Source organism: Staurois parvus, unplaced genomic scaffold (assembly GCF_062004578.1).
Source record: "Staurois parvus isolate SC_StPar_1 unplaced genomic scaffold, SC_StPar_1.0 ptg000183l, whole genome shotgun sequence".
Taxonomy (NCBI): Eukaryota; Metazoa; Chordata; class Amphibia; order Anura; family Ranidae; genus Staurois; species Staurois parvus.
In genome coordinates this window covers 6022401-6034940 of record NW_028317979.1, presented here as the reverse complement: position 1 = coordinate 6034940, position 12540 = coordinate 6022401, and the positions used below count along the sequence as shown (strand labels likewise).

General features: G+C 42.2%; 1 pseudogene; it reads right to left on the bottom strand.

Moving 5' to 3' along the window:
* Nucleotides 1-671: 671 nt before the first annotated feature.
* LOC149462193 (uncharacterized) lies at nucleotides 672-5060 on the bottom strand (annotated as a pseudogene).
* Nucleotides 5061-12540: the final 7480 nt, after the last annotated feature.

Below are 12540 nucleotides of genomic sequence, written 5' to 3'. Positions count from 1 at the left end.
CTGTATTATATAGTTTAAGCTTTTTAGCTCATGTTTGCTGTACCTTTTTTGTTAGATTACCAAACCCCCTCCCCAAAAACCACACAACTCCACAATATAATAATTTTTTTATTATCTTAATTTCGCTCAAAATAAAAAAAAAAGCAATATATTTTATTCCATAAGAACCAAGTTTATATTACATAAACATAATTTTTGCAAACCTAACAATGCTAACATTCAACCTTACATAGCAGTACTTTTGTCTTAAGTTTTCATAGCACCTGACCATTTGGAGACATAAAATAGGCACATAATGCATCCCTGATAGCGGCATCACTCCTGCTGCCCCGAGGTGCTGGTAAATCTGCACTTGTCATGTTATGGGTAATTGTGTCTTCGTACTGAAATCCATCCTGTTCCCAAATAAAATTATGCAGGGCACATGCTTTAACAGCTTTTATAGCATGCCTCATGTTTAGGTGGATGGGAGTATGCAACAAAAGCACACTCCACAACTCTACAGGCCCTAGTGAGGAGATAGTTAAACAGCTTCCTCTCAACATCCAAGAAGTGACTCGAAAAGGGCCTTAGCAGATGTTCACTGAAGGCTAACGCCTCATCACCTACAAATGTATGGAAGAGCAGGACCCCTTGTTCCTGGTAGCGGACTGTTTGTTGGAAAGCCCAGGTCATTGTTTTGAAGCATCTGCCCAAATGAGGAGTGTGAAAAAATACTTTAGTCTGTGCTGCTCCCATAAGACCCAATATCTATGTAAGTGAAATGATAATTGGACACTGAAAATAACACAAATTAAAAATATTTTTTATATTTATAAAAACTGCTGCCACTTGCTACTGGCTTTATTATGTGAATGCGTTTCCCATCTATCGCACCCAGACAATTACAGCGCCCTTGGAACACAGCAGCTACAGGTGAAACTTGAAGAATTAGAATATGGTGCAAAAGTTCATTTATTTCAGTAATGCACCTTAAAAGGTGAAACTAATATATGAGATAGACTCATTACATGCAAAGCAAGATAGTTCAAGCATAATTGTGATGATTATGGCTTACAGCTCATGAAAACCCCAAATCCACAATCTCAGAAAATTAGAATATTGTGAAAAGGTGCCATATTCTGAGCTCAAAGTGTCCCACTCTAATCAGCTAATTAAGCCATAACACCTGCAAAGGGTTCCTGAGCCTTTAAATGGTCTCTCAGTCTGGTTCAGTAGGAATTACAATCATGGGAAAGACTGCTGACCTGACAGTTCTGCAGAAAACCATCATTGACACCCTCCATAAGGAGGGAAAGCCTCAAAAGGTAATTGCAAAAGAAGGTGGATGTTCCCAAAGTGCTGTATCAAAGCACATTAATAGAATGTTATGTGGAAGGGAAAAGTGTGGAAGAAAAAGGTGCACAAGCAGCAGGAATGACCGCAGCCTGGAGAGGATTGTCAGGAAAATGCCATTCAAAAGTGTTGGGGACTTTCACAAGGAGTGGACTGAGGCTAGTGCCATGTGGATCAAGTGCCACCACACACAGACAGATCCTGGACATGGGCTTCAAATGTCGTATTCCTCTTGTCAAGCCGCTCCTGAACAACAAACAACGTCAGAAGCGTCTTACCTGTGCTAAAGAAAAACAGACCTGGTCTGTTGCTCAGTGGTCCAAAGTCCTCTTTTCTGATGAGAGCAACTTTTGCATCTCATTTGGAAACCAAGGACCCAGAGTATGGAGGAAGAATGGAGAGGCACACACAGCAAGATGCTTGAAGTCCAGTGTAAAGTTTCCACAGTCTGTGTTGATTTGGGGAGCCATGTCATCTGCTGGTGTTGGTCCACTGTGCTTCATTAAGCCCAGGGTCAACGCAGCCGTCTACCAGGAGATTTTGGAGCACTTCATGCTTCCTTCCGCAGACGAGCTTCATAGGGATGCTGACTTCATTTTCCAGCAGGACTTGGCACCTGCCCACACTGCCAAAAGCACAAAAACCTGGTTCAATGACTGTGGGATTACTGTGCTTGATTGGCCAGCAAACTAGCCTGACCTTAACCCCATAGAGAATCTATGGGGCATTGCCAAGAGAAAGATGAGAGACATGAGACCGAACAATGCAGAAGAGCTGAAGGCTGCTATTGAAGCATGCTGGTCTTCCATAACACCTCAGCAGTGCCACAGGCTGATAGCTTCCATGACACGCCGCTGTCAGGGAGCGGGGAGCCAGACACACAAGGAGGTGCAATTAAAGGTAGGTTTATTTACACAGAAACAATGCAAGAGTCTATGCAAGTCCGACAGCAACAGCGGGTGACTTGGTAGGACAGAAGTTCTCCTGCCGAGGTCGTCTTCCAGTATAATCAAGTCAAGAACCAGCGGGAATCATAGCCAAAGCCGGGGTCAGAAGCCAGGAAGAATGGTCGCCAGAGCCAGGGTCAGAAGCCAGGAAGAATGGTCGCCAGAGCCAGGGTCAGAAGCCAGGAAGAATGGTCGCCAGAGCCGGGGTCAGAAGCCAGTAAGAATGGTCGCCAGAGCCGGGGTCAGAAGCCAGGAAGAATGGTCTCCAGAGCCAGGGTCAGAAGCCAGGAGGAGTCTTTGCCAAAGCCAAGTCGGTATCCAGGAGAGCAATGAGTTAACTGAACAGGAGTTTGCTGCTGTGCAACAGACAGGACACGAATGCAATGGACAGCTACAAACAGCAGACTTAAATGAGATAAGCTGCCACCTCCTGGGAGGAGCCGCAGAGGGCTGAAAGCATAAAGGATCCCACAATGCTTTGCAGACCTAAGATGGATGCCAGCACATGGAGCAGCACAAGCCCCATTTCAGAGCTCCGATATTGTTCTATGTACAATCCTTGTTTTATTGATTGCATGTAATATTCTAATTTTCTGAGATTGTGGATTTGGGGTTTTCATGAGCTGTAAGCCATAATCATCACAATTATGACAAATCACGGCTTGAACTATCTTGCTTTGCATGTAATGAGTCTATCTCATATATTAGTTTCACTTTTTAAGTTGCAGCACTGAAATAAATGAAGTTTTGCACGGTATTCTAATTTTTCGAGTTTCACCTGTATGTTGCACCAGTCTTCTGCTGTTGGTTTCTTGAAGACCACATCCTTCAGTACCTCCCATATGACGTTGGACAATATAGCTTGCTGTTGATTTCCCCACCATAAAACTGAAAATGTAGACTGGCTAAAGAATGTCCTGTTGAAGTGAAAAAAAAAATATTTTTAAGTTTTGCAGTTTAAGAGTTGCATACAAGATGGCGGAGTACAAAAAGACTCCTATAATAGACAGCTGCGTACAGAACAGTAAGCAAGGAGTGGGTCTGGTGCAGGGGCGGTCTGACCATTCGAGCTCTCGGCACTGCCCGAGGGCCCAGGGTCAGTAGGGAGCCCCATGATATGCCCCTGTTACCCTTTTATAGGCTTTTTTGGGTGTGCTTTGAGAGTGGGCAAGGACACAGGGGCCCCATGATCCCCATGATCCCCTATTGCCCAGGGGCCCCATGAGTTGTCAGTCCGCCCCTGGTCTGGTGCAACACATTTTACCCCCTACTAATTTGTTAAGGACATGAAGTTCCTCAAACTGATCCTAGAGATGATATGGTAAGCTAGGATCACAGCATCATTTCAATAATTTGTGTTTGAAAGAAAAATAATATTTGGAATTATCTAATGTTTCTTCTTTCTGTATTTGCAGCACTGAGAGCAGCTGGGAATCTCAAGCATGTGCAGAGGACCCTGGGGTGTGTCCTTCAATACCCCTGGACACCCCAACTACTGGTTTGCCCATATCCAGGGTGACAGAGGAGATGAGGGAGGAGGAGGTGAGGAAATAGTTGAGCAGGCCTGCTGCACCACCAACTAATAAGTCTTGGAGCGGAGGAGCATCAAGAAGGATGACTTCATGTCAAAGTGAAAAAATGACAGATACATTAAATGAGCTGGTGGCTCTATTTAAAAACCAAATGTCTTTATTCCAGCAGTACGTAACCACACAAGTCCCCTTTGTTGATCAAGTTCCTCTTGAAAGACAAGGGGAGATGAGAATTGCAGTGATGCAGTGCCTGACCTCCTTCATTCCATCTACCAACCCAGCCCCACCCACAAGCTTGCCCCTGCAGACACCACCTCGGGGCTCTTATATGTCATACCCAATGCACGGTGCTTACCAAACTCCCGTATGGCCAATTGATCAGGCGCCACAATATCGCTATCATGCTTCAGCAACATCTATGAAGCTTATGCCAACACCAGGACCACCTGTGTCCCACTTTGTGCCAGAAGGGCAAAGTAGGGGCCCAATGGATCCACCTGCCAATGCTCCTCAGGGATACAGGGAACCTATACCACGCTTGGCAGAGCCCCAGCCCCAGTACCTTGAGCAGCATGATGCTTCCTAGGAGGAGGAGGAGGAACAAGTTTATAAGATCTTGTAATGAACTTTTTACAATTTGATATCATAATATGTTGGCAACAGTGCCATTTTGTATTTCTTCAAAAAAAAAAAAATTACAGAACAAATTGTTATACAGTTTTATTGCATTCTACTATTTTATTGAAAAAACTGTATGTAAAAAAAGAAAACAAAAAGTTTTTTGGCGGTTAAATATACATTGTCATTATTACTTGTAAAGTTTAGAGTATAAACACTTACCTTAACATGACCATCAGCTTTTCTGCTGGTAGGATGGAGTCCCGGAAGAAGGTGTTTTGTCGCTTTAGCTTGCTGCTGAGTAGACCCGGCAATTCATCAAAACTGTGAAAAAAAGGGTTAGTGATTAAAAAAAAAGAAAAAAAGGTGAAAGGAAAAAAAAGAGAAGAAACACAAAACAAAAAGCATAAGACAAAAAAAGGAAAAGGAAATGAGGGGTGGAAGGGGGAGGGGGAGGTTACGACCAACATACAGTATGTAGCTACAGGAAAAGTTCAAAACTTCTGCTCACCTTTTTATGGACATCTGTGTGTATCGGAAAAATTTGTCCTCATGCTCTTAGATCGTTATACTATATGATCCAAAATTGCCCTCTCTGCTGTCTATTGGCTATCATCGAATGTATTCAATATCTGAATCTTCTCCTCTATTCCTCTTCCTCCTCTTCCTGCATGACTGTAGCTGTCAATGTGGTAATTGCAAGCAATAAGGAGATTACAGCCATGATGGTGATAGATCTGTAGCATGCACAGAATACATGCAGGAATCAGAAAGTAAAAATGCTATCTGCCACCCTGGGACATCAAACCAGTGTCTTTTTCCTATTGGCCAACCAACGCCCCCCCGCAAAAACGCATATAAAATGCATGTAAAATGCAAGAAAAACACAGGAGCAAGAACGCAAAATGCACCACACAACGCAAAGAAAAATGCAACAGTGTGAACGTAGCCTAAGAGTGCAGGGCGCATGCACCGGTGATGTCACTGGCTGCTACTAACGTAAATATCTCCTAAAGGTGCATGTTTAGGAAATATTTACTGTACCTAAGGTGAGCCTTATTATAGGCTTACTTTTGGGTATAATTAAAATAGCAGAGTTTATTACCGCTTTAGTAGCCTTGTGGGAGGAGAATACACTGCTTGTTATTTAGTTTCAGCTGCTTTGGTGTTAATGATATTAGCAACAGGTGCACTAGATGGGTAACAATGAGACTACCCCCAAAACAAGAATGGTTTTACAGGTGGAGGCCACTGATGTTTTTTTCCCTACTCATCTTTTCGGACTGTTTTTCACTAGTTTTGCATTTGGCTATGGTCAGTGTTACTACTGGTAGGCAATACCTGGACCTACAGAGGTTGCACAGGCAGTCCAATTCCTCCAGGGTGGTACATCAAGATCTGTCATTGCCAGAGGCTTTGCTATGTCTCCCAGCACAGTCTCAAGAGCATGGAGGAGATTCCAGGAGATAGGCAGTTACTCTAGGAGAGCTGGACAGGGCCGTTTAAGGTCCTTAACCCATCAGCAGGATAGGTATCTGCTCCTTTGTGCAAGGAGGAACAGGATGAGCACTGCCAGAGCCATACAAAATGACCTCCAGCAGGCCACTGGTGTAAATATCTATGACCAAACAATCAGAAACAGACTTCATGAGGGTGGCCTGAGGGCCTGACTTGATTGGCACTTGCCACTGAACACGAGAATTGGCAGGTCTGCCACTGGCACCCTGTGCTTTTCACAGATGAGAGCAGGTTCAGCCTGAGCACATGTGAAGAATGTTATGCTGCCTGCAATCATTGAGCATGACCGTTTTGGTGGTGGGTCAGTGATCATCTGGGGAGGCAGACCATCCATGGAGGGACACACAGACCTCTGCAGGCTAGACAATGGCATCCTGACTGCTATTAGATATCAGGATGAAATCCTTGGAACCATTGTCAGACCCTATGCTGGTGCAGTGGGTCCTGGGTTCCTTCTGGTGCACCACAATGCCAGGCCTCATGTGGCGAGAGTATGCAGGAAGTTCCTGGAGGATGAAGGAATTGATAACATTGAATACGCCTGACAAAAATCCAATAGAACACCTCTAGGATATTATGTTTCGGTCCATCTGACACTGCCAGGTTGCACCGCAGATTGTCCAGGAGCTCAGTGAGGCCCTGGTCCAGATCTGGGAGGAAATACCCAGGACACCATCCATCGTCTCATTAGGAGCATTCCCTGATGTTGTCAGGCATGCATACAAGCGCATGGAGGCCATACAAACTACTGAGTACCATTTTGAGATGCTGTAATGAAATTTCAGCAAAATGGACGAGCCTGCTGCATCATTTTTTCACTTTGATTTTCAGGGTGTCTTTGAATTCAATCCTCTGTAGGTTTATAATTTAAATTCCATCAAACAATGGGGCATCCTTACCTTCCTAACACATTACCCAGTCCATATCAGTATACAGTAGATATCCAGCATGATATTTTTCCCCATTGAGATCTCGTGTTTTCAAAGTGTTCCTTTAATTGTTTTGAGCAGTGTAGTAGAATTTCAGCTAATTGCCAAAAATGATAGCAAATTTGGAGCTCATGTGGTAAAAAGAGTGAAGGAGTGGGGAACAAGCCAAATGAAGATCTCTTATTGACAGCCAGAGAATGGTGAAATGTAAAGCATTACTTTTACCTCTCATAAATTTAGTGCCAATATTTCTAAAATCAGTTTTACATACAGCTCTATACTTGTAAGTAACTGTGCACATTTCTTGCTAGCTGCAAGACAACAAAAATACAAGGATAAGTTACACATGGCAATAATTTTCAACTGTACAACAAAGTGAGTGACTATAAACTCAGCCAATACTATAGAAAGAGGAAAAGAATGCTCCAGTCTGGGTTTACATTCTTTATGATAATTCTATTTGGCTAGCTGTTTGACTTTCCTAGAGCTCTTATCTGAAAAATACATTGAATAAAATTCAGTAAAAATGATTTTCTGTCTCTATCAAGCCCCCTGTATATTCACTATTTACATCTGTCATTATGCTGACAGTCATTGTCAGATACAATTACAAGTTTAAATTGGGTGTTCTGCCTGTAACAAACCTTTTAACAGCAGAGTATATTCCCTCTATCTATCACCATGGCAGGATCCTGTACACTATACCATTACTGAGAGAAAATGTAAAATATGCTTGTCACCCTTGTATACTGAAGACAGCCATCTCTGTGGATGAAATCAATATTCAACATTTCAGTTCAAGAGGAACTAGATGCATTACTGTGGCATGAACTGTGAAGTCCTGCAAGTTACAGTCAAGATACAAATTTCTTGCGAATTGTAGATGTTGATCTAGATTGTTTTCTTTAAAGTTCTTTTGGAACATTACATTTTACACCTGTATTTAGGGTGTAACATGTAACATGTTCCTGCAGTGCCCTCTTGCCCCCATGCACCCTGTTCCTTTTGACAGCGGGCTCTGGCTGCACATCCACATCATTCATACATTTATGGAGATCTAGGAATGAAGAACTATTCTGTGGCAGATGGACTTGTAGATTCAATGGACCATGAGCATTTATTTGCAGGGAGAAAAAACAGCCACGTTGCTGCTCTGTGTACAGAGCCTGTGTTAGCAAACTGATCAGCAGGACCCAGCCATAAGTCATTGGCTGGGACCTGCTGGCCAATGTATGCTGTACCGTGGCACTACACACGCATTTGCACACTCGCAATAGTGTGAACTTAGCCTAATAGATGCAGAATTCAGAAGAGGTCAGGTTAGGTTTAATGCAATCACAAATGTGGACGTTAGAGCAACCAAAGTAGGAAGTTATGACTCAGGTTCAAACTTTGTAGTAAATCTGTCTCACTATGCATATCACTGCTTCTATTTAGCTTTGCAACATGATTGATAAATGCCTCCCATTTTGTTTCAGAAGGAGTGGTATTGCTTTAAGCAGATGAACCAAACTCAGTAATCTAATCATTTTCAAAAGGTGTCCTTTGCCGAATAAAAAGATTCCAACAATCAGTTTCCACCTGATGCTGGCTGCTGGGAAGGAATACAATCCCTCTCCTAGCTTCCTTCAGTGCCTCACTGTTTTGCCTGTGTGCCATATACCTGGTTGTTGATGCTCTGTTGCCGATCCTGCTCTTGACCTTAATCCTGATTCCTCCAGTGATCCTTTTTGCAATTCCTGTCCAGTAACTGTATTATGTACCCTGATATCTTATATCTGTTCCCCTTGTTCTTGATCCCAGAAGGGGTAGCACAGTGGCTAAATGGTTAGCACTTTCACCTAGCAGTACTAGGGTCGTTGGTTCCCAGCCACGGCACCACCTGCCTGGAGTTTGTATGTTTTCCTTGTGCCTGCATGGGTTTCCTCCAGGTACTCCGATTTCCTCCCACACTCCAAAGACATGCTGGTAGGTTAATCGGTTCCTGTCTAAATTGGCCCTAGTATGTGTATACATGAATGTAAGTTAGGGACCTTAGATTGTACACGCCTTGAGGGTTAGGGATTGATGTGAATGTGCAATATATATGTAAAGTGCTGCGTAAATTGATGGCGCTATATAAGTACCTGAAATAAATACATTTCTGGTCTCCTTCATGATTGTTACTTGCATCACTTGTCTTACACTGTTGCTGCTGGCGTACATACACCTGAATTTATTTTATTTTACACACAGGACCCCTGCACTAGGTGCCCTACACACCCCTGAACCCTGCATTCTGCATTAAGTATTTATAAATCTGAGGCTGACTGCAGCACTCTGTATTACATACTTCTGAGTCTTGCACTTTGAGACTAAACAGTCCGTGACTATTTTACTGAAGGTCTTATGCGCTTTGTATAAGGTCGGCTCAAAGAAAGTGTTAGCTCTCTGCCTATTTTCAGTGTGCACAAAATCCTATATAATGGAAGCATTTTTTTTTTTAAATTATAGTGCTGAAGGTCAAAGTCCGAGGTGGTGAAGATGGAAGAATTCTTCTCTCTCTTTCCTCCAATAGCAGCCTGCTGTGGGCATAATAGAGCAGGCACTGAGAACATGCCTCAGTCTCAGCATGACACCACTTACGGGAGAGTTGTCTTATATAGGAAGGGGGCAGGTATATATTCCAAGCCCCATTATTAGCCATATTTTGTCTCCTGACCACAGTTCACACATCATGCAATAAACTATGGGGGGGCATTCGATTTTGGCACCTAGGTGAACAAACCCATACCCAAAACTAAAAGAGTTTGGAAATATATGGTTGAGATGGTTGAGAGTCAAACTCCAATCTGGCCTCCTTCCATGATAAAATCTTGTCCACAAAGAGGGTGTTGATTTTGAGATGAGGGGGTAGCCTAAAGATTATGGTGTGGAGAAAACATTTCACAGACCATGGTTCAGCTATATCCATTTCTATGTCTGTGTTTGAGTATTGTGAGGCATCGATAAGCCAGTCTAAAGAGTGGCGAAGGAGATAGGCCAGGCTGTAAGCCCTAATATTTAGTATAGCCATGCCCCCATCTATTTTGGGAGGCCCTGAGCTTGCATAGAGAAATCTGAGGGCATTTTGAGTTTCATAGGAACTTGATAAGTGCTGTCTACACTGTGTGAATCACTGGAAAATGGGCTTCATCTCCTTCAATAAAATTTCTACGATAGGTTTACAGACCTGTGGGCTTGTGATCCTGGGTAGCCAAGTGTGACAGTTTGTAAAGTTGAAAGACAAATTTATGACTAAAGATAAGACAGATTTCCACTCTAAACAGAGGGAGAACTGCAGGGATCAGGGTCACGTTTAATGCAATCACAAGTGTGGACTTTAGAGCAGCCAAAGAAGGAAGTTATGGCTCAGGCTGTAACGTGTAATAAATCTGTCTGCATTTAGCATTGCAATGCCTTGTGACAGGATTGATAAATATCTCCCAATGTGCATATAAATTCTCCCCAACAGAAGCTTTTATTTCAATGAGTACCTAAACCCAAAAACAAACATTTTATATATTACAGCTCACCAGTCCTTTGATTAGATGCTTGAATTGGTGTTCTATTTTTCAGTTTTTTTTTTTTTTTTAATTCTGTGATTAACACATTACTGTCATCCAGGCTTGAATGCTAATATGTCTGCCTATGTTCAACTTTATTATACAGGGGTTGTATGATTTGTAGTTTACATAAGGAGGGTAACTTTTTGTCTTCAGTCCAGCCCACAGGAAGTGACAAAGACACTGCATTTCTGGCAAGAAATGTTCTTAGTATGAAAAATAAAAACGAAATCAGCCACCAAATCTAAGGACTGGTAGGCTGTGATGTATTACATTTGTGTTATTGGGTTTAGTTATGCTTTAGATATGTTAAATACAGTTTAATATTTGGTATATTTTACATAATCATTAAAGGAGTGGAGCACTGCGTTTCAACTAGCACAAGAAATAGTCAGTGCTTTTAATTTAAAAAAATAGTAGCAGTGATAACTCCAAACTGCACTATTTTAAAACCATTCATGTGATAAGTTCAGCCTATGATTTATTAACATTTTAGATCTTCATTTAATCAGTGCTGACATATAAAGCTTGGGGGAGAATAGATTGAAATATTACAGTGTATGAGCTGTGAAAATGTGGAATAGTATCCCTCAAGAGCTTGTTCTAGCCAGTTCAGTAGGTTGCTTTAAAAAAGGCCTGGATTCTTTCCTAAATACACATAATATAACTGGATTCTAACATTTATAGGTAATGTTTATCCATGTAATATCTGATTGCCTCTTGGGGGATCAGGAAGGATTTTTTTCACTCCTGCTGGAGCAAACTGGATCATGCTTTGCTAGGGGTGTTTTGCCTTCCTCTAGACCAACTGTGGGTATAGGATTGTGTATAAAGTTCTGTATAATCTTTTTTTCCTTTTCTTTTTTTTTTCCTTTTTATTGGTTGAACTAGATGGCTTTGCATCTTTTTTAAAACATACTAGCTATGTAACTCAGTATGTGAGGGAATCCATCTTCAGCCAGATTCAACCTTAACGGATAGACCATCCCAGCACCAAAAGTTCCTGAACTGAAATGACACAGTGGTGAGATTCCAGGGCTAAAAATCTCAGCTCTGGAATGAAATGAAACTAGAGACAGGCAGGCAACTATCAGAGCTTGATATTTGCACCTATCTCAGCAAAGGTTTCTCTAAGCACTTTACTACTAGAGTATAGCCGAAAGACAGCGCTGCTCTCTTGTTCTGTTCTGTCCATAGACGTCCTCCCAGAACCCCACCACGCATTGGGCGCGCACTGTGACCGATGTGTTCTTTGGACATAGCTGATCACAGATCATGGTAAAGGACCAATCACAGCTGCCCTTTACCATGTGATCAGCTGTGTCCAATCACAGCTGAACACATGTAACCAGACTTGCCAGTTATTGGCAGTCATTTCCTTGCATGCTGTGTCTGTGTGTGGAAAAGACAGTACTTTGTTTACATTGATAATAAGGGTATTGATTATCAGTGCAGCCCCATCAGTGCCCACCAGTGCAGATCAGTGCAGCTTATCAGTGCAAATCAGGGCCCTTCAGTGCCTCCTATCAATGCCCATCAGAGCAGCCTATCAGTGCAGCCTCATTAGTGCAGCCTATCAGTGCCCATCAGTGCAGCCTCATCAGCGCACATCAGTGAAGAAGAAAAATTACTTATTTGCAAGATTTTATAGCAGAAACTTAGAAAAATGTTTTTTTTTTGTTTTTTTGTTTGATTGTTCAGCAAAAAAAAGAAAAACCCAGTGGTGATTAAATTCCATTAAAGAATGCTCTATCTGTGTAAAACAATGCTACAAATTTCATATGGGCACAGTGTTGCATGACCTCACCATTGTCATTCAAAGTGCGACAGCACTGAAAGCTAAAAATTGGCCTGGTCAGGAAGGGGGTAAAAGTGCCCAGTAGTAGTTAAATTCTGAGCTTAGTAAAAAACAAATCAGCACAAGGTTCATGACTTAGTAATATATTGATGTATCCCTTGTGCTGCTGGTTCCTGGGTTTCTTGAAATCTTCTTCCTTTTGTTCTCCACCACCGTAATCTTTCACTGCAGTGGGGGTTAAAAGAACCAAGGTAGTTTTGACAGTCGTTCATCAATAGT